Raw genomic sequence first — 8323 nt, forward strand, 5'->3', positions numbered from 1 at the left:
TGTAGCTGCTTGTTGTTTTGGTACTTTTTTATATGGATGATGAACAAACTCATGATTGTGGCTGCTTGTTGTCCTCCTGTTGCCGCCTATTAACATAGGTCTCCCCTGGCCATCTTGACCCACATTCCACCATGATCAAATAAGCTTTATTCCTTGAATGTAAGCTCGGCTCAGTATAGGCAAATCAATAAATGCGACTCATCACCAAAACAGAACTAAAGACAAAGGGCACATGATTATCCCAATAGATGCAGAAAAAGCTTTTGATAAAATTCGACAGATATTCATGTTAAAAACTCATCTAAGTATGTATTGAAGGAACGTACCTCAAAATAATAAGAGCCATCTATCACAAACCTACAGCTAACATCATGCTGAATGGGCAAAAGCTGGAAGCATTCTTCTTGAAAACTAGCACAAGACAAGGATGCCCTCTCTCACCACTTCTACTCAATATAGTATTGGCAGTCCTGAACAGAGCAACCAGACAAGAGAAAGAAATAAAACACACCCAAATAGGAAGAGAGGGAGTCAAAATAGCCGATGTGATTCCTATGTCTAGAAAACCCCATAGTTTTTGCCCCAAAGCTCTTTAAGCTGATAAGCAACTTCAGCAAAGTCTCAGAATACAAAATCAATGTATAAAAATCACTAGCATTCCTATATACTAACAACAGTCAAGCCTAGGGAATGTAATCTCATTCACAATTGTTACAAAAAAGAATAAAGTACCTAGAAATACAGCTAACCATGGAGGTGAAAGATCTCTGCAAGAAATAGAAAACACTGCTCAAAGAAATCAGAGATGACACAAACAAATGCAAAAAACTTTCTATGCTCATGGATAAGAAGAATCAATATAATTAAAATGGCATACTGCCCAAAGCAATTTGTAGATTCAATACTATTCCTAGAAATGTTCCAATAACATTATTTGCAGAATTAGGAAAAACTACTTAAAAATTTAAATGGAACCAAAAAAGAGTGAATAGCCAAGGCAATCCTAAGCAAAATGAGCAAAGCTGGAGATATTATGTTGCCTGACTTCAAACTATACTACAGGGCTACAGTAAGCAAAACAGCATGGTACACGTACAAAACTTCAGTAAAGACATATAGACTAACAGAACAGAATAGGAGACCGAGAAATAAGGCCACATACCTACAACTATTTGGTCTTTGACAAAGTTAGCAAAAACAAGGAATGGGGAAAGGACTTCCTATTTAATAAATGGTGCTGGAATAACTGGCTAGTTATATGCAGAAGATTGAAACTGGACCACTTCTTTACACCATATATAAAAATTAACTCAGGTTGGATTAAAGGCTTGAATGTAAAACACAAAACTATAAAAACCCTGGAAGACAACATAGACAATACCATTCTGGACATAATCATGGGCAAAAATTTCATGACAAAGATTCCGAAAGCGATTGCAAAAAAAGCAAAAATTGACAAATGGGATTTAATTAAACTAAAGAGATTTTGCATAGCAAAAAGCTTTGACAAATGGGATTTAATTAAACTAAATTGACAAATGGGATTTAATTAAACTAAAGACTTTTGCATAGAAAGTATCAACCAAGTAATCAGACAACCTACGAAATGGAAGAAAATATTTGCAAGCTGTGCAACTGACAAAGGTCTAATATTCAGCATTTACAAGGGACTTAAATTTACAGGAAAAAACCCAAATGACCCCATTAAAAATTGGGCAAAGGATACAAACAGACACTTTTTGAAAGAAGACATACATGCAGCCAACCATGATATTTTAAAAAGCTCAGATTATTAGAGAAATGCAAATCAAAACTACAATGAGATACAATCTCACACCAGTCAGAATGGCTATTAGTAAAAAGTAAAAGAATAACAGATGCTAGTAAGGTTTCAGAGAAAAAGGAATGCTTATACATTGTAGGAGTGTAAATAGTTCAACCATTGTGGAAAACAATGTAGCAAATCCTCAAAGACCTTAAAACAAAACTACCATTTGATCCAGCAATACCATTACTGGGAATATACCCAAAGGAATATAAACCTTTCTGTCATAAAGACACATGCATGCATATGTTCATTACAGCACTATTCACAATAGAAATGAGCATCAATGGTAAACTGGATAAAGAAAATGTAATACATACACACCGTGTAACACAGGCATAAAAATAATGAGATCACGTTTTTTGTAGGAACACGGATAAATCTGGAGGCCATTATCCTCAGCAAACTAAAGCAAGAATAGAAAACCAAATATCACATGTTCTCACTTATAAGTAGAAACTACACTTGATCTTAGCCAAAAGGCCGAGAAGCGATATAAGTAGAAACTAAATGATGAGAAGACATGGACACATAGAGGGGAGCAGCAGACACTAGGGCCTACTGGAGGGTGTAGGGGAGGAGGATGGAGAGGGTCAGGAAAAATAACTAATGGCTACTAGGCTTAATACCTGCCTGTAAAATCTGTATAGTAAACCCTTGTGACATGAGTTTACCCATATAACAAACCTGCACATGTATCTCTGAACTTAAAATAAAAGTTAAAAAAGTAAGGAAACTGAATTCAACAGCATATCAAAAAGATTATACATCTTTACCAAGTGGAATTTATCCCTGGCATGGAAGACTGGTTTATCAAATGGAAATCAATCAATGTGGTATGTCACGTTAAAACAATGAATGATATCTGATATCAAATGAATGATACCACATGATTATCTCAATTGACTCAGAAAACACTTGACAAAGTTTAACGCCCTTTCTTGATAAAAACTCTTAATAGTTTAGGTATAGCAGGAAAATTTCTCAACATAATAAAGGCCAATTTATGCATAATCCACAGCTAATATTATCAGTAGGAAAAAGCAGAAAGTTTTCCATTAAGATTGAGTACAAGGCAGGGATACCTCTTCTTGCCAAATCTACTCACAATGGTGCTTCCAGTACTAGCCAGAGAAATCAGAAATAAAAGGCATCCTAATCAGAAAAGTAGAAATAAACTTATCTCTAATTGCAAATGATGTAATACTATATGTAGAAAACCCTAGAGACTGCAAAAACCTGAGACTGCACTGTTGGAATTAATGAATGCATTTTGAGAGTTGTAGGATATAAAATAAACACACAAAAGTCAGTAGAGATGGGGTTTTACCACGTTGGCCAGGCTGAACTCCTGACCTCAGGTGATCTGTCAATCTCGACCTCCCAAAGTGTTGGGATTACAGGCATGAGCCACCGCACCCAAACCTCAGTAGCATTTTTATACACAGATAATAACCTGGCTGAAAAAGAAATGAAGAAAACAATTCCATTTATGATATTAAAAAAAAAACACTTAGAAATTTAACCAAATGAGACACAGAAAGAAAAACATTGCATGATTGCACGTACATACGCATTTTTTGAGAAAAGGTCAAATATATGGACACAGATAATAACATGGTTATCAGGTGCAGAGGTAGGTGGAGGGGAGGAGACAAAATGGAGTGATGTACACCAAAGGATATGAAGTAGCAGATTATGCAGGATAAAAAGTTTGGAGATATCATATAAAAAGAAGACTTTGATCAGGAAAATTGTATTGTATTAGGAATTTTTGTTAAAGAAGTAGATTTTAGTTGCTCTTCTAACAAAAAAATAACTATGCAAAATAATATGTGTTGATTTATATCACTATATTAACTATTTTACTATGTATGTATACAACATCATATTATAAACCTCAAATATACACATTACAATTTCTTTAAAAATAACTAAATAACCGGTGAAGAAAAGAACAGGCTGTATGGTTCTTGTTATTTCCCTACATATAATGTCTATCAGCACATCTGTTATCAAAACATAATTATATCATAGGGTTCAATCTACCTAGATTTTATCACAGAAACTAGATTTTAAATTGTATTTTAATATCAGTGACAATGCCTCAGACAAATCACTTGGTGCTAGCTGAACACAATGGCATGAGGAATACAGAATGCCAGGTTTGCACTTTTCTCTACCTACCTGTTCTTGTGACCTACAAAGTGTCCCTTACATATTCTTACTCATATCTTCCTTTTAGCAATATTAATGCTTGTCCAAATGTTATTCTTGCAGAAGTAAACGAGAGTAAACCAACCTAAAAGCTAGCAGGAAAAAAAAAAAAACCAAAATCAGAGCTGAACTGAAGAAAACTGAGAAGTCAAAAAACCATACAAAAGATCAATGAATGCAGGAGCTGGTTATCTGAAACAATAAGTAAAATTGATAGACCATTAGATAGACTAATAAAGAAAAAACAGAGAAGATCCAAATAGACACAATCGGAAATGACAAAGGAGACATTACCATTGACACCATAAAAATACAAAAAACCTGCAGTCTGCTACAAGCACCTCTATGCACACAAATCAGAAAACTTAAAAGAAATGGATAAATTGCTGGAAACATACACCCTCCCAAGACTTAACCAGGAAGAATCTGAATCCTTGAACAGACCAATAATGAGTTCCAAAATTGAATCAGTAATAAAAAGCCTACCAAAAGAAAATGTCCAGTATTAGATGGAGTCACAACTTGTTCCTGCCAGATGTGTAAAGAAGAGCTGGTACCATTCCTACTAAAACTCTTGCAAGAAATTGAGTAGGAGAGGCTCCCCCCTAACTTATTCCATGAGAACAGTATTATCCTGATAATAAACCTGACAGAGACAGAGCAAAACAACAACAACAACAGCAACAACAACAACCCAAAAAACAACTTCAGACCAATATCTTTGATGAACATATATGCACAAGTCTTTAACAAATACTAGCAAACTGAATCCAGCAGCACATTAAAAAGCATCTACCATGATCAAATAGGCTTTATCACTGTGATACAAGGTTGGTTCAACATAGATAATAAATGCAACTCATCACATAAACAGAACTAAAGATAAAACCACATGATTATCTCAACAGATTCAAAAAAGGCTTTTGATAAAATTCAACATTCCTTTTTGTTAAAAGCCTTCAGCAAACAAGTCATTGAAGAAACATACCTTAAAATATAAGAGCCATCTATGACAAACCCACAGCCAACATCATACTAAATGAGCAAAAGCTGGAAACACTTCCCTTGAGAACTGGAAGTAGACAAAGATGCTTACTCACACCATTCCTTTTCAACATAGTATTGGAAGTCTTGTCCAGAGCAATCAGGCAAGAGAAGAAAAACCAAAGTTATCCAAATAGGAAGGCAGTAAGTCAAACTATCTCTGTCTTCAGACAATATGATTCTATCCTAGAAAACTCCTTAGTCTCTGCCCAAAAGCTCTTATATCTGCTATACAATGTCAGAAAAGCTTCAGGATACAAAATCAATGTATGAAGATTAGTAGCATTGCTACATACCAACAACACCCAAGCTGAGAGCCAAATCAAAACTCAATTTCATTCACAATGGCCACAAAAAAGAATAAAAACCTAGAAATACAGCTAACCAGGGAGGAGAAAGATTTCTATAATAAGAATTACAAAACACAGCTCAAAGAAATCAGAGATAACACAAACAAATGGAAAAACATTTAATGCTCATTGATAGGAAGAATCAGTATTGTTAAAATGGTTATACTTTCCAAAGAAATTCACAGATTCAATGCTATTCCTATCAAACTACCAATAACACTTTTATCAGAATTAGAAAAAAATACTTTAAAATTTATATAGAACAAAAAAGAGCCCAAATAGCCAAGAATATTCTAAGCAAAAAACAACAAAGATAGAGGCATCATGTTAACTGACTTCAATTATTCTACAAGGCTACAGTAACCAAACAGCATAGTACTGACACAAAAACAGACACATAGACCAATGGAACAGACTAGAGAGCCAGAAATAAAGCTCCAAACCTACAGCCATCTGATCTTCACAAAGTTGACAAAAACAAGCAATGAAGAAGGAACTCCCTATTCAACAAATGGTGCTGCAATAACTGGCTAATCATATGCAGATTGAAACTGGACTCATTTCTTATACTGTATACAAAAATCAACTCATGATGGGTTAAATACTTAAACTTATAACCTAAAATTATAAAAACCTTGGAAGATAATCTAGGAAATATCATTCTGCACATAAGCCTTAGCAAAGATTTTATAATGAAGATGCCAAAAACAATGACAACAAAACAAAGATTGACAAAGGGAATCTAGAACTAAAGAGCTTCTGCAAGGCAAAAACAAAAACAACAGCAACAACAAAAACTCACAGAAACAACTATCAACAGAGTAAACAACCTACAGAATGGGAGAAAATATTTGCAAACTATGCATCCAACAAAGGTCTTATGCTCAGAATTTATAAGAAACTTAAACAAGTTAACAAGCAAAAACCAAAAAACCCCATTAAAAGGTGGGAAAAGACATAAACAGACCTTTTCAAAGTAAGGCACATAAGCAGCCAACACGCTTATGAAAAAATGCCCAACATCACTAATTAGTAGGGAAATGCAAATAAAACCACAATGAGATATCTCATGCCAATCAGAATGGCTATTATTAAAAAGTCAAAAAAGAACAGATTCTGGTGAGATTGCAGAGAAAAGGGAATGCTTATACAATTATAGAGAGAATGTAAATTAGTTCAGCCATTGTGGAAATCACTGTGGTGATTTCTCAAAGAAGTCAAAACAGAATTGCCATTTGACTCCACAATTTCATTATTGGGTATATACCCAAAAGGAATATAAATTGTTCTTCCATGGAGACACATGCACACATACGTTCATTGCAGCACTATTCACAATAATGAAGACATGGAAGCAATCTAAATTCCCATCATCAGTAGCCAGAATTTCAAAAAAATGGTATCTATACACCATGGAATACAACCATGAAATACTATGCAGCCATAAAAAGGAACAAGATTACATCCTTTGCAGGAACATAGATGGAACTGGAGGCCATTATCCTAAGCAAACTAATGCAGGAACAGAAAACCAAATACTGCATGTTCTCATTTATAAGTGGGAGCTAAACATTGAAAACAAGTGGACACACAGAAGGGAACAATGAACACCAAGGCCTACTTCAGGGTGGAGGGTGGGAGGAGGGAAAGATCAAGAAACTACTTATTGGGTGCTACGCTTATTGCCTAGGGGACAAAATAATCTGTAAGCCAAACTTTTGTGACATGTAATTTACCTGTAACACAGCTATACATGTATCACTGAACCTAAAATGAAGGTAAAACAGAAAAAAAGTTCACTTGAATTAAGCTACTAAGGACCCCAGGATGCCATGAATGCTAACTACTGCAGATGGCTGCCAATGGCCACATATCTGTGGCAGGCCATGGTGACCAAGAGGGAGCACTCATCCATACCATCCAGGCCCCAACAAAATACTGAGTAGTACAGCCAAGAAAGGATTTTCTCCCCACATCTTTTGGGAAGCCTGAAAGCATCCTTGGACTGATGGCAGAAGAATAACAGGTGCCTATAAATGACAGGGAACTGAAAAAAAAGGACATGGGTTTGTACAGTTGAGATTCCATCCTGATGAGGATGATAAATAGGACACAAGTTCCAAATCAGGGTCACAAGGTAGTTCCCCAGGGAGAATGGAAAGAGGATGAACTGCAACTCTTATTTGCCTGAGAGTCCCAGGAGAAAAAACATAGCCACAGAGGTATGGTTTCCACCCCCTTCCATGGATCTGCTTGGTGTCATCTGCTGATAAAAAAGGAGAAAGAAGGAAATGGAAATGGGTTCATTTCCAAAAAAAACAAAAAAAAATTTTTTTTCGGTCATGAAGCTGGCTAAATATAAAACCTTGAATCATCAATGTTGAGTTAATTTATACCTTGCATGTACAATCATCAAACTTAACTGAAAAATTCTCCTTGATAAATATTTTTGTTGTTAATTTTGCTGAGGGAGGGCATTAAAATATCATTCTAATAATATGTAATAATGATGGATCGATATCATTAATATAACATCTCTTAAAATGATTTAATGTTTTCTCATGCCAGGATTTGCAAATATATGTGACTGTGGACATCGGCCATATTAGGAAAATACTGTCCTCTCCCTGTATGATGAAAAAGGAAGATTCTGCTTAGGCATGGCTCTGCTACTCATTCAATGATTGGAGAAGCCACTGACTCATGCTGAACCTCATGTGTAAAATGGAGATCTTGGAGTCGTTTCTTTTAAAAATCTCCTTGAGAGCTAACATTAAATGAATGTATCATCAGAAAATATTGACAATTCTTTAACTGTCTTTCTGGTTGCATAAAGCCTAGAGAGATATAAGAACAATGCAGCAGAACGGTAGCAGAGTCAAACACA

At 35.2% G+C, this 8323-nt stretch overlaps 1 pseudogene; it reads right to left on the reverse strand.

Annotated features, from left to right (window-relative positions):
* Positions 1-2141: 2141 nt before the first annotated feature.
* Positions 2142-2320, reverse strand: LOC116555235 (annotated as a pseudogene).
* Positions 2321-8323: the final 6003 nt, after the last annotated feature.

Source organism: Sapajus apella, unplaced genomic scaffold, assembly GCF_009761245.1.
Source record: "Sapajus apella isolate SASKATOON/1434 unplaced genomic scaffold, GSC_monkey_1.0 scaffold14, whole genome shotgun sequence".
NCBI lineage: Eukaryota > Metazoa > Chordata > Mammalia > Primates > Cebidae > Sapajus > Sapajus apella.